The sequence below is a fragment of the Oncorhynchus masou genome, chromosome 31 (assembly GCF_036934945.1).
Source record: "Oncorhynchus masou masou isolate Uvic2021 chromosome 31, UVic_Omas_1.1, whole genome shotgun sequence".
In the NCBI taxonomy this organism is placed as follows: domain Eukaryota; kingdom Metazoa; phylum Chordata; class Actinopteri; order Salmoniformes; family Salmonidae; genus Oncorhynchus; species Oncorhynchus masou.
The window spans coordinates 34748137-34775092 of record NC_088242.1 but is presented as its reverse complement, the minus strand read 5'-3'; the positions used below and the strand labels follow the sequence as shown (position 1 = coordinate 34775092).

At 43.9% G+C, this 26956-nt stretch overlaps 1 pseudogene; it reads left to right on the top strand.

Annotated features, from left to right (window-relative positions):
• LOC135523865 (glutamate receptor ionotropic, delta-1-like) overlaps positions 1–26956 on the top strand; it is a 408015-nt pseudogene that overhangs the window by 255294 nt on the left and 125765 nt on the right.

Genomic DNA, 26956 nt, shown 5'->3' with positions numbered 1-26956 from the left:
GCCCAGAGTGAAACTGTTCTCATTCAAAATGCATTGATTGAGCTTGTATTGAAATACATGGAGCTCTTTTTCCTGTGGTCATACACAATCACAGAATGGCTTTGGAAACTGAAAACATACAACATTATTAGAGCCTAGCTAGTGCTTCGTAAGTAGACCCCTCACAGGTAGATCATTCCTAGTGTGTTCTGCAGATCAATTTGTGCTCTTGCTTATGCCATTGCAGTCCTCGTCAAGCAAAACAAAAATGATTGGCATGACAATGAGTGACAAGGAATTGGCACGATGGCACAAACAGACTGGCACTCAGGCTAGCTCGATCCTTCCATTTTTAAAATAAGAGCTGTGTGTGTGTGTGTGTGTGTGTGTGCGTGCGTGTGTGCGTGCGTCCGTGCGTGCGCAGAGGTTTGTCAACATCAACACAGCGTCAACATTGGCGGCGATGTATGTCGGCTTCTATTCTATTGAATTCGATCATCTGTCTTCCATCTTTTTCCGTCCTGTTCTCTGCTTATTACTTACAGCTGTCTGAAAGATCATACAGGGTGTTTTTATGGTTATTCAATAGCAGAAATCTCTCATCCATAAACAGGCCGCTTGAACAGCCGATGAAAAATATGTCTCCTGAAGGCAAATGTCACACCTGTCAGCAGAGATGAAAATGTAAAAGTCTCAATTATTGTTCAAAACAGCAGGAAATAGAACATAAAATGTGTTGTCATACAAAGCAACACATGTGAGTCTCACTGAAGGGGCTAATTAAAATGCTTGTCTTTTTATGAGGATTGGAGCAAAATTAACTGTCAGTGGGACCTTCGTATTCACAATTCTTAACTTTCCCCGCGCTCGGCAGTGCACAGCTGTCAGCGCCTGATGATTTATGTTTATTTGCGTTTACTTTGATTTGCACCAATATAATGGATTCAAAACAAACAGAGGGACTGAAAAATGATATTCCGTTTGAATATTGAATGAGGCTAGAACCTGATTGTAAAGAGTTTTGGCTGTAATGTGAGCTGTGGGCCGAGTGGATCTCTGCCTTAGCTTAATCACACTTCAAATTTCATGTCATTCATGACATCTGCGTTGAGTCAAACATTTAATCCCATGTATCTTGAATTGTTTACATGGATACTCATTTAGGACATTTCATTGATGATGAGAGAGGGGAATAGCTGTTTACATACTGTAATGGCACACTATTCCCTATATAGTGCACTACTCAAGGGAACCCTGCCCAGAGTAGTGCACTTTATAGGGAGTAGCGTACCATTTTGGACATACTCCGTGATAGCTGGTGATATCATCCTATGAGCTGTTCGGTTTTCCCCCTTTGATCCCTCCGTCCTTCCCTCTCTTGAGGGTAATCACTGTGTGATTGGATGTTTGCTTGTTTCCTTTTGTTATTTAGCCCTATCATGATTTATACTGTGTACAACCCATCCACTGACATCATCTCACCTTAGCATCACAATCATTTGATTATGTCATGCAGTGTCGAGAGGAGGGCAGGGTGATTGGAGTATTACGTGACATGAACTTCAGCTGGCTTCTCGTGCATGCTTTTACCTCGATCCATTGCCTTGGGGGCAGCACTGTCACACAAAAGACCATATTTGGACTGTCAGCTTGTATCACACAGCCCCTCACCTCACCTCTGCGGTCTGTGTCTGTGGCTAGGAATAGTGTGCGTGCCTGTGCCTGCGCATGCAAGTGGATGTGTGTGTGCTCTCTGCTCTCCTCACACGGTAGTGGCAGCCCTCATGATGATTCACATAACCCACGAATAAAGAAAGAAAGAGAGAGAGAGAGATAGAGAGAGAGAGAGAGAGAGAGAGGTATGGAGACTGAGAGAAAGACAGAGTGGGAGAGACAGGGAGCAAGAGAGAGAGACCGAGTGAGAAAGTCACATCCTGTAAAATCCCATTTGTTTCCCGCCAGTGGAGAGACGGTTGGAGATGGGGCCTCTTTGATGAGATTTGCTCTCCTGCTCCTCTTTGATTATCTCTTATGCTGCTTGTTATGATGCTCCCCTAAGTGTCTTAGTTAAATTTCACTGGGATCACAGCAGCTGTTGCTGAAGTCCATGAGGCGAAGCCAAGCAGCTTTGGAGAGCCCATCACTGCCACTCTCTCTGCAGCCGACAAAAGATTTGGGCTGTAATCTATAGGGATTAGCTGAGGAAAAGTGAGGAAAATGCAAATGCAAATCTAGAATGTTCATAAACAAGGATTTCTCAAACCCACCAAAGTTAGGCTTTGAATGATAAGGAGCCGTGTCTGCCCCCCCCCCCCCAAGTGAAATATATACTGAACAAAAATATTAATGCAACATGTAAAGTGTTGATCCCATGTTTCATGAGCTGAAATAAAAGATCCCCGGAAATTGTCCATACACACATCCCTGTTAGTGAGCATTTCTCCTTTGCCAAGATAATCCATCCACCTGACAGGTGCGGCATATCAAGAGGCTGATAAAACAGCATGATCATTACACAGGTGAACCTTGTGCTGGGGGACAATAAAAGGCCACCCTAAAATGTGCAGTTTTGTCACACAAATTGAGGGAGCATGCAATTGGGATGCTGACTGCAGGAATGTCCTCCAGAGCTGTTGCCAGAGAATTGAATGTTAATTATCCACTATAAGCCACCTTCAACGTCGTTTTAGAGAATTTGGCAGTACGTCCAACCAGCCTCACAACCGCAGACCAGTCATGTGAAATAAAAAAAATTAGGGCCTAATGAATTTACTGTAACTCAGTAAAATTGTTGCATGTTGCGTTTATATTTTTGTTCAGCATAAGTGGATACCAATAGTTTCACAATATCCATAACTGTATAAAATAACAGGAATGAAAACATGCAAAGTGAACAATGTAATGGGTTTCACAGCAAGGCAAATTCTACCTGCAGGGGTTAAATGCTAGTAAGACATTAGCCGCCCCATGTATGATTCCGTCCTTGAATATGTTGACATCTATAAGTACCTAGGTGTCTGGCTAGACTGTAAACTCTCCTTCCAGACTCATATCAAACATCTCCAATCGAAAATCAAATCTAGAGTCGACTTTCTATTCTGCAACAAAGCCTCCTTCACTCATGCCGCCAAACCTACCCTAGTAAAACTGACTATCCTACCGATCCTCGACTTCGGCGACGTCATCTACAAAATTGCTTCCAACACTCTACTCAGCAAACTGGATTATCACAGTGCCATCCGTTTTGTCACTAAAGCACCTTATACCACCCACCACTGCAACCTGTATGCTCTAGTCGGCTGGCCCTCACGACATATTCGTCGCCAGACCCACTGGTTCCAGGTCATCAAGTCCATGCTAGGTAAAGCTCCGCCTTATCTCAGTTCACTGGTCACGATGGCAACACCCACCCGTAGCACGCGCTCCAGCAGGTGTATCTCACTGATCATCCCTAAAGCCAACACCTCATTTGGCCGCCTTTCGTTCCAGTTCTCTGCTGCCTGTGACTGGAACGAATTGCAAAAATCGCTGAAGTTGGAGACTTTTATCTCCCTCACCCACTTCAAACATCTGCTATCTGAGCAGCTAACCGATCGCTGCAGCTGTACATAGTCTATCGGTAAATAGCCCACCCAATTTTACCTACCTCATCCCCATACCGTTTTTATTTATTTACTTTTCTGCTCTTTTGCACACCAATATCTCTACCTGTACATGACCATCTGATCATTTATCACTCCAGTGTTAATCTGCAAAATTGTAATTATTTGCCTACCTCCTCATGCCTTTTGCACACAATGTATATAGACTCTCTTTTTTTTCTACTGTGTTATCGACTTGTTTATTGTTTACTCCATGTGTAACTCTGTGTTGTCTGTTCACACTGCTATGCCTTATCTTGGCCAGGTCGCAGTTGCAAATGAGAACTTGTTCTCAACTAGCCTACCTGGTTAAATAAAGGTGAAATAAATAAAAAATAATAAAAAATTCATAGTAATCTCCCCAAGCCAAGAAGTGGTGCTAGCACACACTTTGATTAATACAGATAATTGCCAGGTTCGCTCTGAGAAGGACTACACCCCCCCACAAGGCACTACTCACTGTACTCTTCAGGATGAATCAACAGGAAGTAAATGTTTGTCGTTTGTTGTTGTTTTGAAGAGACTACTACAACTGTCATTGGTGAGAGGACTTGGTGAGGACATTGTGAAAGAAGACCTGTTGCCATCTCCTTTTTCACCATGGAAACATAGACTAAACAGGATTTTTGCCACTAAACTCTGGAGAGAGGGAGCTACATAGGAGTACAGAAGACAGCCAGACACAACTTTCACTCCTAAAAGGCAGCGATGCGAGGAGAAGGAGAAGGAGAATGAGAGATGTTCGAATGAACCCACCTGTCTCAGACATTTAAAATAGATCACTTCAGTGATAGCTGAATAGGTTATCACACCAAGAAGAGAATGATGCAAATGAGAAGTAATTGTCGCAATGAAACCACTCTGTTCGGTGGTGAGTTGTTACTCCTAGACAAAGGAAGATGACTTGTAGACAGGTGCTAGCTACCAGAGCCCCACCATAGGCTAGGACTGTGAGTAAGAGGCCCTGAGAACACAATAAAGAAAGCACTGAGTTACCCAGACCTCCTCTACCACTCTCCTTCCGCTGAACACTTACTGTACTGCCAGCATCAGAGATCGACAGGCAGGCAATTTACTCCACAGTGTGGGGCACAATGCACAATGTCTCGCAATATTTCACAATGTCTGGGCCAAGGCTGCTCTGCTGCTGTCGAACCCAAAACACTGCAGAAGTTTTTAGTAGCCTATTTTTTAACATCTCTTTTTGTTTGTTGTTTACATGTGCATTCTGGACTCGTTGTACATACCTGGCACTTCTCTCTTTCTTTTCTTTCACAGTAGTTGCTGTACATAGTAGGAATGTAGTTACTTGACATACAGTGCCTTCAGGAAGTATTCACACCCTTTGAGTTTTTCCCACATTTTTTTCGTGTCACAGCCTCAATTGAAAATGGATTAAATTGAGATGTGTTTTTATCACTGGCCTCAACATAATACCTCATAATTTCAAAGTGGAATTATGTTTTTTTTCTTCAAATCTGTACAAATTAATAAAAAATGAAAAGCTGAAATGTCTTGAGTCAATAAGTATTCAAGCCCTTTTTTATGGGAAGCCTAAATAAGTTCAGGATGAAACATTTGCTTAACAAATTGCATAATAAGTTCCATGGACTTCCATGTGCTATAATAGTGTTTAACATGATTTTTGAATGACTACCTCATATCTGTACCACACACATACAATTAACCCTCAGTCGAGCAGTGTATTTCAAACACAGATTCAACCACAAAGACCAGGGAGGTTTTCCAATGCCTCACGAAGAAGGGTAGATGGATAAAGTTATTAATTACACTTTGGATGGTGTATCAATACACCCAGTCGTTACAAAGATACAGGCGTCCTTCCTAACTCAGTTGCTGGAGAGGAAGGAAACCGCTCAGGGATTGCACCATGAGGCCAATTTTGACTTTAAAACAGTTACAGAGTTTAATGGTGGTGATAGCAGAAAACTGAGGATGGATCAACAACATTGTTGTTACTCCACAATACTAACCTAAATTGACAGAGAGAAAAGGAAGCCTGTACAGAAAGAAAATATTTCAAAGCATGCATCTGTTTACAACAAGGCTCTAAAGTAATACTGCAAAACAATTGGCAACGTAATTACCTTTTTGTCCTGAATACAAAGTGTTGCATTTGGGGCAAATCTAATACAACATATTACTGAGTACCACTCTCCATATGTTCAAGCATAGTGCTGGCTGCATCCTGTTATGGGTACGCTTGTCATTTTTAAGGGCAGGGGAGATTTTCAGTATAAAAAAGAAGGTTACCTAAGCACAGGCAAAATCCTAGAGGAAAACCTGCTTCAGTCTGCTTTCCAACAGACACCTTTCAGCACGACAATAACCTAAAACACAAGGCCAAATCGACACTGGAGTTGCTTACAAAGAAGCCAGTGAATGTTCCTGAAAGACAAAGTTTTGACTTAAATCTAAATGAAAATCTATGGCAAGAACTAAAAATGGTTGTCTAGCTATGATCAACAATCATTTTGAAAATAATAATGTGCAAATGTTGCACAATCCAGGCGTGGAAAGCTCTTAGAAACCAGAAAGACTCACAACTGTGATCGCTGCAAACAGTTCTTCTAAAAAGTATTGGGGGGGGGGGTACTTATGTAAATGAGATATTTCTGTATTTCATTTTCAATACATTTGCAGATATTTCTAAAAACATATTTTCACGTTGTCATTATGGGATATTGTGTGTAGATGGGAGAGAGAAGAAAAGTACATGTAATACATTTTGAATACAGGATGCAACACAATGTAACAAAATGTGGGAAAAGTCCAAGGGAATGAATACTTTCTGAAGGCACTATAGGCATTATATGCATATAGATAGATACCGCATCCATTTCATCCCAACGACAGACCTATCAAAGTAAAGAATATTTGTATTGGATTTCCCTTTTTCCTATTTGTTTTTTTTTAACACTAGGTTTGTTGCTCAATCACTTAGGCTGCTTAACACATCGGCCTATAGCACTGGGGAGGAAAGATACCGGTAGCATATATAGATTGTGTAAAAACACAATATACTTCTCGCATAGAGAATTGCTTCCATAAGCCAGTTATCATATTGGCTCTAATGATGAATTTCAGCTATACTCAGATTAACCCTGTGTTAACCTGCCAGTTGCTAGCAGAGTCAACTGACCCCTTTGACCAACACCTAACCCATTTGCTGGTGTGCATCTGAACAATATGTCCTTTGCATTTTTTTACCAATGAGATTTATGGTTGAAATGGTGTTTAACGATAGTGACACCAATTGTTATTGGATCGAATAGGCCTACTCCAGTAGAGAACCTAGATAGGCTATTGACCCTCTTACTGTATCAATCGTTTATCCTATCCTAGTTCCACATTAGACAGGTCAATATTTTTCATCCTAAATCACATCTGCTAGAAGGGCAGCTACAGTGTAACAGCATTGAAGTTACAATATACCCCAATCGCTAAAATGACATTGTATCAGATCAAACTCAAAACCCAACCTTGGTTTTACCATTTTAACATCTGTACGGTCCTCAAAATAAATTTTTTGTAGCCTCAGCCGTTTTTGCCTTCCCATAAACCCAAGACAAATTTTAAGTCCATATTGTCCAAGGTTCCGTATTGTATGAATAAAAAGGATGCGTCCATCATGCAAGATTGTAACGTGTAGCGTGGTGTAATGTTGCGTATCGGGGACTACCTCAGCATGAGGTATCACTCATAGCCAACATTGTTATCTTCGAATCCTCAAATAATATATTTTTTTTACACACAACTTATCGACTACAAGACAAACTTTCGGCTTCTCTGCTCGGAGCCTTTTGAAAGTGGGATACAGGGCACGTTCTCGCCACTATTTCATGGAGAAATTGTTCACTAATGGAGAACGGACCGGGCCTTCCCTCCCCTCTGCCACCGAAATGATAAGCCCATTGAAAATCAATTGTATCCACCTGTTATCTCGAGATGAAGTTTCATGAAAACCTTGACTTTATCCTCAAGTTGCCAGATAGTTTTCATTTTCATCCTCCTTTGTTCCCATCATAACAATATTAATTCTCCATACATCTGCACCTCAGATCAAGTAATTCTGCTTTCATTGCGTTATTATCCTACCGTAGCCTCTGCGGGGTGGCTTATAAGGGAGTCCGCGGTCGTTTTCAATATCTTATTTTCAGCTCGTATTTCTTCCATTTTATTGTTGTAATCCATTCCTGATTTGAGGGCCTCGACCTCCTCCATTAACCCAGGCAATAAATCCACCTTTTCAAATGTTTGTTCGTGCTTGTCAGCAATGCCCTATCTTCTGCTGACAGTGTTGTAAAAGCCTCTTCCACTGTTACATACGGATTGTTTAGCTGCAGGCCTCCCTTAAAGAGCATATCGAAGTGTTAATCGAGAAATCGTTTCAGGTTCACTCTATACGTTTTTTAGTTATCAGCCAATCCTCAATTTCTGCGTTTAATTCATGGGACAAGCTGTGATGTGATGTGACAAACCACGTTACCACTTGCCACATCATTTCCCTCCCTGGCCTTTGTGGTTGAATCTCAACGCAGCGTTGTTTGTTGTGTGTGCGTTTATCTAAATGACAGTCCTTGTCGCCATGTAGAGAATTCATTATTTGTGTATTCCAGTCATGGGTTTCAAATATGCCAGTTAACACTAGAACCACCACGGGCTAGCAATCACAGTGGAAATATTACATTTAGTCAAATTATGCTATTGAGAGATGGAATCTGAGTTTAAAAAAAAGTGCAATGGATGCTGTGGGCCATAATTATGCGGTATGTTTGATGTACTCAGAGGGCTCTGCAGGACGTTAGAGGGGTTTCTGAGTCCAGTTAGTCTAACCTCACTCACCCTCCTCCTCTCCTCAGATATCCGTGGCCTACAGAGTTTCCTGGACCAGACATCTCGGCAGGGGCTGGACGTATCTCTACAGAGAGTGGACAGAAACATCAGTAAGGTCTTCTCGAACCTCTTCAACACCATGAGGACAGAGGAGCTCAACCGTTACAGGGACACGCTGAGACGTGCCATCCTACTGCTCAGCCCCCGAGGAGCAGAGGCCTTCATCCAACAGGTAAGTGAGAGAATTTAGGCCTAGGTATAACCACACATACATACTCGTGGGTGCACTTGAACACACACAAATCCAGGCAGTCACATCCGGCTGCGTTTGGGAGTCCCACAGGGTGGTGCACAATTGGCCCGGTGTCGTCCAGGTTTGGCCGGGTGTAGGCCGTCATTGTAAATAAGAATTAGTTCTTAACGGATTTGCCTAGTTAAATAAAGGTTAAATAAAAAATAAAAAATGTGTGAGCACACATTTGCACACACATACACACACACACGTGTGAGCACACATACAGTACACACATGTACTTTACATGCTCTGTGCACACAAACAGAAACACCCCTAGACATAGCCTTACACCAACTAGCCTATACATACAATACTTATCAGACAAATAGTGTTGACCTCCATGAGACATTGTCAATCAATGAATCAACCAATCAAATGTATTTCCTAAATCCCTTTTTACACCAGCAGTTGTCACAAAGTACTATACAGATAACCAGCCTAAAACCCCAAAGAGCAAGCAATGCAGATTCAGAAGCACAGTGGCTAGGGGAAAAACTCCCTACAGTGGCAGGAATCTACTGTAAGAAGAAACCAAGAGAGGAGCCATACTCCGAGGGGTGGCCCGTCCTCTTCTGGCTGTAGGTTAAATGAGTTCATGGCCATCTAGGCCGGATGGTTCTTCAAGACGATTGGGATTATTCTGATATTCCCCCTCTAGAATCCCCCCCCGATCAACATATGGTTCGGGGGTATTGTCTATCATTAGACATTACACATGCCTCCTAATAGCTCAGTCTGTCAGTTGTCCTGGAGATGTCTTGGGACTCAGGCTCAGCACCGCAGAGCAGAGCAGACGGCCCGTCCACAACTAACAGACAGAGCGGAGAAGGAACACCGTTCTCATGCATATGGATGAGTCAGTTCTCCGAGCCTCAGCCCAGGCAGGCTGTATTTTTAGAAGTTTTAATTTTAGCAGGCAATGTGAGAAGAAGGTATAACCATGGCACCTCTGACTCGGCAGCTGCATTCTCTTTGGAACGTCAGTCAAACTGGGCGCCGGTGGCAGCTACCTGCTTTAATCTTTAATGCCTCGTCATACTCCGACTCCCATTGCTACTCTGCCTCTACCGGGAAATGCTTGTGAATATTTGAATTAGCTGTACTGCTCTGTAAACCAGACACGCTGTTCCATACTGTAAAATATCACTGCCTGTCTGTCTGGATGGACTGTGGTGTTCTTGCATCTTTTCTGCCCAGCCTCTAGAAAGACAGACGGACAGACAAACAGACTGTCTGTCTTTTGGTTGAAGGGTAGATTTGGACTTGTTTATTAGTGACGAGTGTTGAGTGCTGCACCACTGGCATTGCCCTGGATCGACAAGTGATTTTCACTTCAACTTCCCACATGAAAAAATACTACAGGAAATATTTCTGTGTACTACAATAAACAAAAACACTAAATGAATTATCATGGTATGTACTACAGCTTTATTTTAGTACAGTATTTATACTATAGTTAAATCTAAATACTACAGTGTTCAGTGTCATTTTTTTTCTGAGTCAGTGAACAGTACAGTAAAGTCTGCAAAAGCACTACAGTGAATACTACAGTATTTATACCATAGTATACCATAGTATTATTTCATGTAGGTTGCTTAGAGTGTTAAGGCCTCTTGCTCCTCTCCGATCCCTAAGGTGTGTAGGTCATGCTGTAGTTACTCAGACAGTCCTGTTGGCCAAGTGTGTTATTGAGAGTTATTTCCTTTTCCTTCTCCCGTGGCCTTTTGGTGAAGTGTAGCCGGGGTGCTGGTGGGCGAGATGCAGTCGGTTGGCCGTCTGAGGAATAAAATTGACGCAGCAGCATGTCTTGTTGTGGCTGTCAGAGATGACAGGTGAGCACTCTCACTTGATTAGACATGAGACCAAATTCAAGGTACTTTTCAAAAGAGATAATTCTGGCAGTTTCTTTCTGCCATCCCACACTGCCTCCGCCTGACTTCAAGTGGCTGTTGGGCAGTTGGACGTTTCGTAAAAGGACAAGTAACGCCCTGCAGGTCTGATCCTGCAGTAGCTCTGTCGGAGAATGTGGGGTCAGTGATGGAAAGAGAGTATAAACGCACACACATACACACACCCACACACACACACCCACTATGATGACACCACAGCTTGTCTCTATCTCTATTCCGGTCTCAGTCTCTGTCTCGGTCTCTTCACGAGTCCAGTGTGGTTCAGTGTGGCGTGGATATATCTCTCCAGATAATGGATGCCTTTATGTAATCTATATGACACTTCGTGATACGCTTGTTCAAGGAAATCGTTGACTTTTTATTTCATTCTGATTGAGGACGGCACACGGAACATTATGTTTGATTTAGAGGTTGTATCTCACAAATAATAATAGAAATGATAAAGCGTTTTGTCAGCAAGCACTAAAAAATTGCCTCGGTGTTCAGCACTGCTGAGTGGAAATCTATGTGTACACGTGACGGGGTGGTGAGCCACTGTGTACAGGAATAGGTGTCTGCTTTGATGATTGATTCTGTTTTCCATGTCTGGGCTGTTCCCTCGTGTGACTACGGCAAACGAGCACTAGGGTAAGAAGACATGGCTCACCCACCATGTTTGTGGTCCTGTAGGGCTCAGTTGGTGCTTGCAACACCAGGATCGTGGGTTTGAATCCTGGGGCCACCAAAATGTACAATTATTTGGCATAGTAAAAGCACAAGGTGAATTGCCTCTTTGAGAACATTAATGTGTTAAGAGTCCTTTTGAGATGTGACAAGGAAATGTTTTTTTTTAGCTTTCAAGCGTAAATGCGCCATTCACATCCACTGGTGAAACTATGATTCCAGACTCCACACTCATGCTTAGTAGCCATTTTGTAAGCTGTCCATAGCCTAGGTTCCAGAACACATGGAATGCACTTAGAGAGAGAGAGAGAGAGAGAGAGAGAGAGAGAGAGAGAGAGAGAGAGAGAGAGAGAGAGAGAGAGAGAGAGCGAGAGAGAGAGAGAAGGCTGATGCAGAGGTAATCCACACGGTGCTGTGAAATTTGTGGCACTCTTTATCTCCTGCGCCTTTGCTATCTCTCTTTGTGAGTGGTAAATGCTGTGACTAAATGCAGACGGCGTCTGTTAAAGGCACAGCAAGAACCATGGCACTGCCCCCCCCTTAGGTACCCAGGACCCCCGCTGTGTCTCCCTTCAGTCAAGATTCAGGCTACGCCCACGCACACACACCAAAGCCACACACTCAGGCTTTCAGTTCTAACACTCGGTGAAGAGTCTTCAGCAACTGTGCTGTACAGGAGAGGAAGCCCTGCTGCTCCTAGAAGAGATACCAGAGTATACCTTTGTCAGGAATAACGAGTGATGTCCACAGAAGAGATGGATTGATGCAGTGATTAACCAAATGTCTGCAATCGTCTCCTTTCAATCAGGGGCTTCTCCTCAGTTGTTAGCATTCACACCCAGTTTCCGTTTTGCTCCGTTCAGTTGTTTTTCTTTCCTTCCCACTCCAGGGGAAAGGAGGTCAACATTGAACGTGTTCACTTACTTTAAACAATGATGAAAAGGACTAGGTGACTTTAATCGTTTGGTGCTGAAATATTCATGTTTCTTCTCTGCTAGCTGCTGGATGTGGTGGCTAGTGGATGCTGTTTTGGCATCTCTGATGTGGGAGCTTGCTCTCTTTTCAGACACACTGGAATCCCAAATAGAACTACAGCCATATGTCGTCGGTAAGAGATGGCGGTCTACTAATGCTCTCGCGTGTTAAGAGCTCGCTGTGGTTCCCTGTACAGAGCTATACAGAATTTGTAATCTTGGCTTTTTCTCGAGTCAAGGCAATGGTACATGACAATCCGCATCTGTGCGTCGATCTTCAATAGAGACATCCGAGGTTGTTTGAGAGACGTTCTATTGGTAGAACTGGCAAGGATATGGGCTTACACAATTTACTGGCTGCGGAGAAAAATACTCACACACCAGGATCTATCTCCCTTCAGAGCTGTTGCACAGCTGTTGTTTTAGGAACCAAGTTGAGGATGGAGGGATAGGTGGGTGGATGGAAAGTTAATAGAAGGATGGAAGGCAATATAAGGATGGATAAAAAAAACCTTGCTAAACACACATTCTAGTGCAGTTCCACCAGTACAACACTGTGTTTTCGCTCCTCTCTCTCTTCTCGGTCCCCTCTCGCTCCTGCAGAGTCTGTGAATTTCACCTAACATTCACACTGTGCAGATGCTCAGCTCATCGCAGTGCTGCCTCCAGACTTGCCAAGGCCTCAGGTTGTGAAGTGGCACCGTTTTTCATTTATTCCCAACGCTGTTCCCTGGTAGGGCCCTGCCAGACCCCAATCACTGAAGGTGTACGTCCCTATTCCCTATATAGTGCACTACTTTTGGGCAGAGCCCTATAGGCTATGTGAAGAGGGTGCCATTTGGGACACTGTCATGGTGCTCCATCAATCCTCATTCTGCCAGTCTTCCTCCTCTTTTCTCCATGTTTTTTCTGTCCGCTGAGGTGAGAGGGAGGCTGGGCTGGGCTGGGGCTGTCGTGGCTAGGGAAGACAGATTGAGTGGCATCGCCCATCAGGCAGCCAGGAGATGACGGATGACACGTGATGGGCAAGGTTTCACCTCCTGAGGAGGGGTGAGGAGCATGTGGAGAGCTGTGTGTGTGGGTGAGGGAGGGGAGGTTCTGTGTGTGTGTGGGTGGAGGGACAGTGCGTTCATGTGTGTGTTTGTGTGCACGGTAAATGACAGAATGGCAGGTTTCTCATTAGCCAACCCAGCAGCAGGAGGAGAGGGAACAGGGGTTGGGGTGAGAGAGTTTTTTTTTGAAGCATGGGGAGTGATTAAAGGAAGGTCAGAGAGCTGTGGAACACACACGGACACTTGTACACGCAGTCGCACGCACGCACGCTCGCACACACACACAATCAAACAACACACAAGGATATGCATTTTTTTAAATACTTTTTTTGTACATTACACCTTTTTGTCAAGGGAGGTCATTCATTCTGGCTAAACTTAATGTGAGTATAGAGGCTGAAGTTTGGTGATAAAAGTCCATTTCAGGCCAGTTGCTTCACAAATTCGTCTTATACAAATTTGTATTACTTGGTCAAGACACCTTGGGCCTGTGTGCAATTGACCAAAAGTCCCCAATGGGATTTAATCATTTAAGTTCGATTTCCAAAATATTGACAGAACTCTATGATTGCCATTCATTTTTTGGTTTGTCAAAAGTTTGAGTCATTTGCCAATCTTGAGGAACACAGTGACTACAGCAGGCCTGTATCCCAGCAACCCTGAATATCTATCAAGACAGGCTTCTCTGCACCTAGCCTCTTTAAGTAAGGGGTAATGTTCTGCAATCAGAAAATAGGCAATCCGGGGGTTATATTTGTAGAAGAGATCAAATTATTGCATTTCAAGTACCATTAACATCTATCACCGACATGAAATAAAATATTTCTAGTTGTGTCCAACTGAATGTAGTGTATATTCACTTCAGGCTTGCACCAACTTTCCAAGAAGTTGTGATGGTAATAGGAGATACCTGTCTCATTGCTGTTGTATGTAAATTAAGAAACGTTTTGTATGGAACACGAGTGCACAATTATGTACAGGACATACACGTCCATATGTTAATTGTATTTATATAACGGGTGAGTCTAATCCTGAATGCCGATGGGTTACAACCGCATTCCAGACGGTGTCTATTAAGTTAGCCGTTGTTGGCTAGCTAGCACCCGAACCGATAGACCGAATGACTAGCTGGCTTGGGTAGCACCCATAGATTTGTGTCGGGACTATATCTCATGGAAGGATGAAAGAGTATAAGTCAATGAATCAAAAATGTTTTGTTGATGAACATGTCATTATTTAAATATGCTAGTAAACCGTTGTATAAAAGTGATAATGCCCTCAAAGTCGGTGTTTGGAGGATGTATTGGCATGGTTTGCCGTCCCTCGACTTTGTCTCGGGCCTAACAACACCCGTTCCAATACATCCTCCAAACACCAGCTTCTCTGCATTATCAGTTAAATAAATCACACGTCAGATCCACACAGAAGTATCACAGATGACTTGCCCTTTTTAAGCATGAATCCCAGCCAAGCCAACTACCATCGTCTCAGCTCTCTCTCTCTCTCTCCCTCTCCTCATCCTCTCTCTTCCTCTCTCCTCTCCTTTCCCTCACACATGTCCTGCCTCATTACTTATGCTGTCTTACTGTGCCAGCAAGGACTTATGTGATGGGAGACAAATCCCGTGATTAGCCATGATTAAGAGCATCGTGCAGTGGGGATGAAACTTGGAGAAACACCCTGTCTTCAAGAATCCTCTAATCCCGCTCTGTTTACAAGGTGTCATGTGTTGTCATTTACACAGGAGCCGTGTCCAAGCCCGGTCCTTATACCTGCTTCTAATGAGTCCTGCTCAAATGTGGTTTACTTTATGGCTCGTACACTGCAGGATAGTGCTGTGATGGTTTACTGAGCTGAATGGTGATTGTAAGGGGATTTGTATGCCATTTACCTTGGCACAGATATCAAATGGATGTGAGGTTTGAGACTGTATCATTTGTCACATGCGGAGATACGTAATTTGTTGTACTGCCACTGATAAAATACATTGTTGTTCTATCACTCACAGGCATGACAAGTCTAATCTTAAACCCTAACAGCAGAACGCGTTTCCACTGCTCCGGAGTCATATGGCGGCGAGCTTTACACCGATCCAGCTGATGCTTGGCATTGCGCACGGTGATGGAAACCCATTTCATGAAGTGCTACGCGCTTCAGCACTCGTCAGTCCCGTTCTGTGAGCTCGTGTGGCCTACCACTTTGCGGCTGAGCCGTTGTTGCTCCCAGACGTTTCCACTTCACAATAACAGCACTTACAACTGACCGGGGAAGCTCTAGCAGGGCATAAATTTGACAAACTGACTTGTTGGAAAGTTGGCTTCCTATGACTGTGCCATGTTGAAAGTCACTGAGCTCTTCCGTAAGGCCATTCTACTGCCAATGTTTGTCTATGGAGATTGCATGGCGGTGCGCTTGAGTTTATACACCTGTCAGCAGCGGGTGTGGCTGAAATAGCCGAATCCACAAATTTGAAAGGTGTCCACATACTTTTGTATATGTATGATTCATATGACAATAAAGATTTTGAGGATAACACAAAAACTATATAGAAACGTATTTCCATTGTGTTCCTCTTGTTAACCATGTACACCATTCATTAATGAACATCAAATTGAAGATTCGAAACGATTGGAGTTGAGGCGGTTTGAAAAGTCAGTATGGCTTGAGCAGAGGGCCCATCGATGGTACAGCAGGGAGAACGTCAGTCTGTCAGACAAGCCAGGGGTTCTTCATCAGGACCAATCGCTATATCTGATGTTGCCATTATCACAGATGCCATGCAAACATCACAAACACCATGCAAGGGCATGCAAAGGCATACACGCAGGTATGCACACACACACACACACATATAGAAACACACACTTGTATACACACACGCACGCACACACACACAAGGCACACACACACAGAGACTGTTTGCGTTTGTTCTAAGGAGTCTGTCTGAATGTTCAATGTTCCTTGCTGGGTGCCTATCCCTACTTCTCCACGAGTGCTTGTCTACTCACTTTAACTCTAATAAAAAGCAATATGGCAAAGTACATGATAACAGCTGCAGCTGGCTTGAACAGAAGAGGATGTCATCAGGCTTAAAGCTCAAATCTTTGAGTGCTGACAAAGTGAAATGCCGTGCTAGCTACAGTGAAAGTGCTGAGTCTAACGATGTAGCTAGCACCAGGGAATAGTGTAACAGCAGAAAGCTTCACTCAGTCGGTTTAGTACAAACATGCATTTGAAATGAGTAACATGTCAACATGTTGAGAGCACAAACTAGGAAGAAATGTGTCACTATTAACGCTTGAATTATTGATGCAATACCCTAGATCCCCATTGTGTACAGTACATTGTTCTTTAAAACCCTCTAGAGTCTAAGCCGGGGTAGATTGGGGGGTGGGGTTGTTTTTATATGGTCATAGCAAGGATCATTTAGATATTTGATTTGGAAACTTAGACCCCTTTAGGTATCCCCCAAAAATGTTGAATATTGAGTTTGGCCTTACTGCTATTAGCCCATAGAATCACATTGAATAACATATTCATCAATGGAAAAACAGATAGTAAAAAAGAAAACGAAAGGAAGTTTGTTTTTAAATGCTGTCCTATATCTGAGAGATATAAAAAAACATCAGGAAACTATTAAAAATGTGTTTTACACATATTTAAGCCCTTTATTTAGGTACTAAACTACTTCCATATACAGTACTTTCATTTATTTGTATAACTGGACCAGGCAGCCTTCAAGCATAGTTTGTGAAGCTTGTGAACGGTCTAGCAAAACAACCAACATGGACGTGTTCGTGAGAGCCTCATCTTTCTCTAGCCATAGTAGTTTGTGGGCCAAACCGTTTTGGACGCTACAGACGTTTTGATTTTCAGGATGTCTCATGGTCTGGCAAACACTGCTGTAGCTTGGCCACCTTCCAGATGTGGAAGGCATTAACTTAAATTAACTTAAGAGGGTTAAAGGGGAACTGAATTGCCTGATTTGGCCTTGTTTCTTAGCGTGCTCATTTAGAAATGCTAGCGGCCATGACTGAACCGAATTAGAGTTGTCTTGCGGGTGTGGTTTGATGTGGGTGTTTCTTTGGGTGTGTCTTTGCCATTCAATCACAATAAACAAGAGCAGTAGTTAGTAGTGACAGTGAGCTAAGCTAAGCTAACTTTGCTATGGTGAGAAGTTTTGAAGTTTTGAAGTTGAGGACTTCTCCCCTCCTGACTGACTCGCCGTCTTGAAATGGTCAGCAAATTCAGTTCTATGTGTAGGCTAAAGCACACGAAAGCTAGTGTAGGCTAGCTTCGGGACAGCTGCAGCTGGCTAGCCTATCTAGCTGATATTTTTCTGTCAAATTACAGTTACAATTACAAATTACCAGTGTTGCCAATTTCATGACTTTGTTGCTATATTTAGTGAGTTTTCAGACCCATTCAGTGACTATTAGTCATAAAGGGGCTAGCGACGAATTCAGCTACATTTCAGGCTGCCTTTGGGGAGTTTTGCCACCAACTTTTTTGGTTTTGATAGCATTTAGCAACATTTCCCAGTCAATTCTGCCGCAAAAAGTGCACGCAAAGGCAGAGAAGCAGAAGGGGAGGGGACGCAGTAAACACTACATCGGGGACTACAGCTGTGCTGCAGCAAGGCAAATTGGTACTGTGACGTCGTCGCGGCAATAGCAAAACATTATTTTGAGACTGCTAACGAGAAATCAATGAGCCAATAGCAATTCTCCCTGAAAATTTATTTGCAACACTGGCAAGAACCAGTGTCTGGAATGTGTTTTACAACACCTTGCTACGAAAGCAGCTTGCAACTTATTTTTTAACGTTTCATCTTGTCATGAGTAAAGACATGTTACCATGGGGACGGTATTAACTACTTGTTGAATGCCCGGTGTTCAGTCAGCTCAGCTTTCATACAACACAATGTTCTGTAACTGGCTAGTTTTGTCTCGTGTCTTTTATGTCCGCTGTTACAGATTTCTCAGGGGACAAATCCCAGAAATACTTATATCCCAACAAGTTTAGACTATATGTGGACATTTCACTAACATCACCCAGCTTGAGTGTAGATACATTTATCAAAGAAACATCGATGGGTGTGTTTGTGTTGCAAAGAAAATGTCAAACAAATTCTGCAATAAATATCACATTGTTATGTGGAAAGTACAACGTCAGCTGTCTAACCAGACCTAGAATGGCATTCTATTTCTATGGTCATTTTGGCCATAGAAAGCTAATGATTTGGCTAGCTAACCACACACTGTCATGCACAGCTCTCTGGTTGAGGTTCAAGTCTCCTGTGGGTGATGAATAGGGCTGTTGTGTTGACAGCATTACTGCCACGCTGGCAGTCATGAGTCATGACCGCGGCAATCTCCTTTTATGCACCCTGGACATGCGTTGGTATTACCCAACTTGCTATTGACCATGAGGTCCTAATGGCCTGGTACTCAGGGCTCTATTGTCCCTCTAACCACTCTGACATGAATGCAAATGCTATCGAAAATCACATCAAACACTTGTCTTCAAAACAGTATCTGTGATGATCAATTTGAAGGAAGAAGTTCAACAGCAGGTTGATTCTGAGTGTAGAATATGGTCATTGTGGATGTTGTCTCAAAGCCTAACACATCAAAATGGACAGCTCTTTCTAAGGTGATTAATTAAGATTAACTAACCTCATATGCATATTAGAGATTATGCATACCCATAGGCCTATGAGCCCATGCCCCCCCCCCCAATTTTTTACAATTAAAATGTTGACTGTGCCGTTATACAATACATAGCCTACCACGTATTACACATAGCAGAAAAACATAAAACAAAACTGATTTAAGATGTCTCTGGTACATCATTTGTCTAACCTATACTCCAAAATGAAACTAATATGAATCGCCTTTGAGTGTGGACTGTTATTATGCATACTGGATGGACTGGTTACCTTATTCTACACTCTTAAAGTTCTATCCATAAGTCTGGGAGAGAACATAGAGGCCTAGGCGATAATGTTGGTTCATTGTTTGTGCAGGGCGGCTTACAGAGTTAGCCTACAATTACAGTGAATTTGTATTTGATTTTGAATAGCCTCGTAATAGGGATGTAACAAAATAAATCTTTGTCAAGTATTGTAGGAATAAAACAATGAAGGTGGCACTCTAAATATGCGCTAATTCCCATTGGAACACAACCATTTTAAAAGTGCAGGGCTTGTGCAATGCAACATAACGAAGCTGAAGGCTCTACCTATCCATGGATGTAAATATACCCTCTGTCTGATTGTCAATTCATCCGTTAGATAGCTGTAGGAGATCACATGACGTCGCTTGGCCACTTGAAACAAGTTGTGTTTGGGTAATGTAGTCACGGATTCCAAACTGGCTGAATTGTTTTTTTTTTGTGTGTGTTTTTTTTTCACCTTTATTTAACCAGGTAGGCTAGTTGAGAACAAGTTCTCATTTGCAACTGCGACCTGGCCAAGATAAAGCATAGCAGTGTAAACAGACAACACAGAGTTACACATGGAGTAAACAATAAACAAGTCAATAACACAATAAACAAGTCAATAACACAGTAGAAAAAAAGACAGTCTATATACATTGTGTGCAAAAGGCATGAGGAGGTAGGCAAATAATTACAATTTTGCAGATTAACACTGGAGTGATAAACGATCAGATGGTCATGTACAGGTAGAGATATTGGTGTGCAAAAGAGCAGAAAAGTAAATAAATAAAAACAGTATGGGGATGAGGTAGGTAAAATTGGGTGGGCTATTTACCGATAGACTATGTACAGCTGCAGCGATCGGTTAGCTGCTCAGATAGCAGATGTTTGAAGTTGGTGAGGGAGATAAAAGTCTCCAACTTCAGCGATTTTTGCAATTCGTTCCAGTCACAGGCAGCAAAGAACTGGAACGAAAGGCGGCCAAATGAGGTGTTGGCTTTAGGGATGATCAGTGAGATACACCTGCTGGAGCGCGTGCTACGGGTGGGTGTTGCCATCGTGACCAGTGAACTGAGATAAGGCGGAGCTTTACCTAGCATGGACATGTAGATGACCTGGAACCAGTGGGTCTGGCGCCGAATATGTAGCGAGGGCCAGCCGACTAGAGCATACAGGTCGCAGTGGTGGGTGGAATAAGGTGCTTTAGTGACAAAACGGATGGCACTGTGATAAACTGCATCCAGTTTGCTGAGTAGAGTGTTGGAAGCTATTTTGTAGATGACGTCGCCGAAGTCGAGGATCGGTAGGATAGTCAGTTTTACTAGGGTAAGTTTGGCGGCGTGAGTGAAGGAGGCATTGTTGCGGAATAGAAAGCCGACTTTGATTTTAGATTGGAGATGTTTGATATGAGTCTGGAAGGAGAGTTTACAGTCTAGCCAGACACCTAGGTACTTATAGATGTCCACATGTTCAAGGTCGGAACCATCCAGGGTGGTGATACTAGTCAGGCGTGCGAGTGCAGGCAGCGAACGGTTGAAAAGCATGTATTTGGTTTTACTAGCGTTTAAGAGCAGTTGGAGGCCACGGAAGGAGTGTTGTATGGCGTTGAAGCTCGTTTGGAGGTTAGATAGCACAGTGTCCAAGGACGGGCCGGAAGTATATAGAATGGTGTCGTCTACGTAGAGGTGGATCAGGGAATCGCCCGCAGCAAGAGCAACATCATTGATATATACAGAGAAAAGAGTCAGCCCGGGAATTGAACCCTGTGGCACCCCCATAGAGACTGCCAGAGAACCGGACAGCATGCCCTCCGATTTGACACACTGAACTCTGTCTGCAAAGTAGTTGGTGAACCAGGCAAGGCAGTCATCAGAAAAACTGAGGCTACTGAGTCTGCCGATAAGAATATGGTGATTGACAGAGTCGACAGCCTTGGCAAGGTCGATGAAGACGGCTGCACTGTACTGTCTTTTATCGATGGGCGTTATGATATCGTTTAGTACCTTGAGCGTGGCTGAGGTGCACCCGTGACCGGCTCGGAAACCAGATTGCACAGCGGAGAAGGTACGGTGTGATTCAAGATGGTCAGTGACCTGTTTGTTGACTTGGCTTTCGAAGACCTTAGATAGGCAGGGCAGGATGGATATAGGTCTGTAACAGTTTGGGTCCAGGGTGTCTCCCCCTTTGAAGAGGGGGATGACTGCGGCAGCTTTCCAATCCTTGGGGATCTCAGACGATATGACAGAGAGGTTGAACAGGCTGGTAATAGGGGTTGCGACAATGGCGGTGGATAGTTTCAGAAATAGAGGGTCCAGATTGTCAAGCCCAGCTGATTTGTACGGGTCCAGGTTTTGCAGCTCTTTCAGAACATCTGCTATCTGGATTTGGGTAAAGGAGAACCTGGAGAGGCTTGGGCGAGTAGCTGCGGGGGGGGGGAGCTGTTGGCCGAGGTTGGAGTAGCCAGGCAGAAGGCATGGCCAGCCGTTGAGAAATGCTTGTTGAAGTTTTCGATAATCATGGATTTATCGGTGGTGACCGTGTTACCTAGCCTCAGTGCAGTGGGCAGCTGGGAGGAGGTACTCTTGTTCTCCATGGATTTTCAAGCCGGACACCTTCGCAATCAGGGCTTTTAAGTTATGAAATAAGACACAGAAAGGTGATGAAACGTCCGACCTCTTTTCCCATTCACTTTTCCTATTGTAAACGATGAGCTAGCTAATCTGCGCATGTGGAAGATGCATACAAGGTAATGTGGATGGAGAAAGAAAGGCATTGCTTTTCAATGACCATCAGGGTATACCCTTTCCATGCATACTAAATGTTTGCACTTTTGGTGACTTGACCTACATTGCATACATACTATGATCATGTCCATAGCGCATTATCTATGGCCTAAGGGAAGTGACGGGGAGCTCCCGCTAGCCACTCCCCAAAGACAAGATGGGGTGTGACAGGGCCAGGATTGCTGGTTCACTGCCTATCATTGGAGAGTTTAGGGTTGGGAGTGAGCTGGGATGGGGCTTATTAGCAGCTGTAGAAAGTTGGACTATATTAATCAGACAGGGTCACCCTGGCAGAGAAGCAGGGGTTCTTCCAACCATCACTACAGAACTTCTCCCTCTCCGCTGCTTCTTCCCACTGTGAATCCAGACTGTTCCACTTTTCCATCATACAGATATAGATCCCTCCACTCCTCATCCTTATGGCCAGTACAGAGAGCTATGCCCAGAGTGTCCTAGGTGAGAAATTGGATCCACCAACATCAACACCACCACCACCACCACCACCACCCCAACCAGAAGCCCAGCTCAGCACTCCCTCTGGGGGGAGGGAGACATAACGTGCTGTGAGTCACTCCTGCCTGTTGCTGCACCCCATCCCCCCATCCCCCACTACCCACCCACCCACTGCCACCAGTATCCATCATTGCCACATTCCCCTGCAGGAGCAAACGAGTGTGGCCAGGAATAATTATGCACGTCCGATAGGGTTTTTTCCGAGTGGAATTTTAAGCATAGAGAAAACTCTCCCCCTACTGTGATTAAAAAAGATAGGAGGTTCCATTAGATCAGGCCAGCTAATGGCCTTCCCTCGGACTCGGATTACATCAATCTGAATGTCATTATCCAAAGAGGGCTCACTGTGTCCCGCTGGGGGCAATAACATGGGGAAACAGTGAGCCCATGTGCACGTGTGTGCGTGGCTAAGCCAATCTATTAAGGATGGTGTGCAATGTGGTGTCTGCATGAGAGATGGCCTCCATTGCCCGCAATGCTGCGCTTGCAAGCACAGCCGTGAGACAGGTGGTGTCACTGTTCAGAAGCTGGCTTCGTCTGGGAGTCGGCCTGAAGTGCTGAGAATGACAAAAGCGAGGCTGTGAAAGAGGAAGGTTGAGTTAAGCGAGCCAAATGTCATCACTTCGAAATGGTCAGATCAAGAAATGAATCTGTTTGTTTCTCTCCCATTTCGCTGTGTTGCTGCACGTATTATCTGATGCTGACAACCTGCCAGTGCTATAGAGATGATGATGATGATGATGAGGAGGATGACGATGAGGATGACGATGATGAATATGAGAATAACGGTGATTATGATGGTGATGATGAGATTGATGATGATAATAATGATGAGGAGGATGACAATTGATTGGTACTAATGTGGAAGTTTCGGTAAGGCACTGCTATGGTACTTTACAGAGGTTTGCTGAGTAAGCACCATAGACTTCATGGTGGCATGAGCCATGTCAGCCTGTCAGGTTTGGCGGTGGATGATTTACAATTGTCAGTATCACCTCAGCTTACCTCAGCGTACCCCTGACTGGGCCTCTGGAGCCACTCTAAGACCATACCGGTGTCTATAACTGCTTGAGAGACCCCCTGGACCCCCTCTGTCCCCTCCTCTGTCATCCAGTGTCTGCTAGCTGTGTGTGAAGGTGGCTGTGTGGCCCTTGAACCAGAATCTGGGTTTACAGGAGACTTTGAATATGCTGATTATCATTTAAGCCCAGGAAGCAGCCATTCATCTTGTCATTTACCAGATTTTCAAGCTTAATAATTTCAAAATGCGTTCGGTACTAACCAAATAATGGAGTTTTTACCGAAAGAATCAAAGTATTGTTTTTGACCAAATCCACCTCTCCTGCACCTCCAATAAAATCAATAACTACTGCCACTCACAGGTCGGCTGATCCAGCAGCAGGAAAGGTCATTGATTTTCTCACCTACAACAGTGCATGAACATCATATCAATCTGTGGTTTCACCCGCGCTACATGGAAAGCAATAAGTAGATTAAGTAGACAATATACGGTACGTTTTTACAGTGATTGTATATTTCCAGATAGGCTTTATTTAGTGTATTTGAACAGTACAGGTGGTGCAGAAGAGGTGAATATGGTGCATACGCACTTGGTCAAAAAAAACAAGACTTTGATTCTTTCCAGACAAGACATTTGTTTTCTCGGTTGCGTGTAACTTTTCATTTGGACCTTTTTCGGAAGTACATACCGGCCGTAATGGCGATAGTTGCTTTTTTATTTAACCTTTATTTCTCCTTTACAATGACGGCCAATTGTGCCCCACCCTATGCGACTCCCAATCACAGGCGGTTGAGATACACCCTGGAATCAAACCAGGGTCTGTAGTGACAGCTCTAGCACTGAGATGCAGTGCCTTAGACGATGCGCCACTCGGGAGCCCAAGTGCTCATTAAAATTCTTTGGTATGTACCTAGCATATTTTGAGATTATTAAACTTGAAAAGCTGGTGAATGGCAAGTTGAATGACTGCGTTCTTGGTGTTAAAGGATAATCGCCATATTCAATGTATCCTGTAAGCCCAGATCCTGGTTCACGTGGTCCCTATGGCATGGTGGTTGTGGATACTGTAGGGACCATAATGTGCTTGCCAGGGTGTTGGTGAAGAAACAGGCATAGCAAGCAACACTCCAGGACAGCTGTGTTGTGAGGAATGTGTTTCCCCTGCTGCATGGAGAGTTTATCTAGCTGGCTGTCTGCTCTTATCAGGCCCCTGTGTCCTGAGGGCCCCTCGGCTGTCCCTCGTCTCCTCTACCTCATTATGATCTCCTCTGTTCCTTTTTCCGCTGTATTCTCTGGGAAACTCATGGCGTGCCAACAGATTATCTATCTCTGTCTAGAGCCTCATCTTCCCCGTTTCCACCCGCTCTCACTCCCTCATACACTCTCGTTCTCTCGCTTTCTTCCCCTCTCACTCTCACTTTCTTGCGCTCTCTCTCCCTCTCTCTCACTTCCCCTCTCTCTCACTTTCTTGCTCTCTTTGCCTCTCTCTCACTTCCCCTCTCTCTCACTTTCGCGCTCTCTTTCCCTCTCTCTCTCACCTGTGCTCTCTCTCTCTCTCTCTCACTTTCTTGCTCTCTCACTTTCTTGTGCTCTCTCTCTCACTTTCTTGCTCACTCTCTCTCACTTTCTCTCACTCACTTTTTCTCACTCTCATCCATTATTTTATACACAGGCACTCTCACTCACTCACTCACTCACTCACTCACTCACTCACTCACTCACTCACTCACTCACTCACTCACTCTGGCTATTCTGGGTGATGGAGCAGACAGTGGCCAGCAGTCGGGTCAATCTAGCCAGCCCTTTTATAACTCAGGCCTTCAGTGTGAAAGATCCCTGCCTGTAGCAGAGCAAAACAGAGTGATGGAGCACTGCAAAGGCTCTTCATGTGTGTTCACGTTTCTCTCCTCTCCAGGTCCGAGACAGTTTGTCACAATCTTAGTATATAAAATGGCTGAAGCAGCATCTGCTCGCTGACATCTGTCGTGTTGTGTTGTCTGCTTATAAAACAGATTGTGACTTTAATAACAGGCAAGGAAACTGTGTAGAAATGACAGTGTGTATAGAAAGCTTTGGAGAGCTATTGCTGAGTACTGAGCACATTCACTGAGCCCAAACTGGTCATTCATTTTAACGTCAAATCAACGTGGAAAACTGATTCGATTTGAAGAAAAAGCAGTCAACGTAAGGGCATGTCTTTTTTTCGCCCAAGCTATGACTTCAAATCCAATGACATGGTGACGTGTTTTGTTGATTTCACGTGGAATTCACATTATGGGGGATGCACATTTTTTCCTTGTTATGTTAGAGTTAGAGATTCTTAAAAGCTGCGTTACAGGACAGATGGAGGGGGAACAGTCTTGGAAACTCATCAGGCAGAAATGGAAGGAAGGAAGCACAGCGTTTCTGTATTGGTTTGAGGCAAACATTTTTCAAAGGGGAGGAGAAAGAACGAGCAAAAGGGTTGGTGTTGACAGGCTCTTAAGGAGATGGATTATCATTACTCTTATTTGTATGAAGTGCCCGAGACTTACTTTAAAAAATAATCTCCCCGGATGAAACACAGTTTGTTTGAAAGACCCATCTCCGTCTTTCTCCCCTCAGGGAGACGGGAGAAGCACACAAAGATCGACTTTTAGATGAGCTTCTTTTGTTTATACAGAGAAAGGAGATGTTATTTGTTCCTGGTTTACACTGATTCCCTTTATGCCTATTTTCTCTCTGTAGATTCTTATCAAAGAAAACTGTCATCCCTGTCTGAATCTGGACACCTAGAACTTATTTTCTGGGGAGTAAGATTGTTATTCTGTCTCCCAGGTTTGATTGGAAGCTGAAGGTAAAACGCTGATACAATGTGTCAAGCATCACAGTTGATTTAGCTTGCTGGCTGACTACAGGCTGTGGAAGGTTACACTGGGTGAACATTTGTTCACCACTGGCACCTGCAGGTTGTCAGGCGATACTGCGTGTGTCGAATGGCCACTACCGGCCCACAAGTGGCACACTAGAGAAGGAGAGAGAGGAGAGGAAAGATGAGAGGAGACAGGTACTGTCTGTCTGTCTGTCTGTCTCTCTCCCTCTCTCTCCCTCTCCCCCATTTCCCCCTCTCTTTCTCTCTCTTTCTCTCTCTTTCTCTCTCTTTCTCTCTCTCCGTCTCTCTCCCTCTGCCTCCATCTCTCTCTCCCCAGTGTGTCGCTGTAGGATGATGTTTGTCTGATGTTAGTCTGCTGTAGGATAATGCTAGTTTAACCACATTTCTGAAGATGCGCACACATGCATGGATAAACACTAATTTGTTCCTCTTGCACAGTGTATTAACTCAAATGTG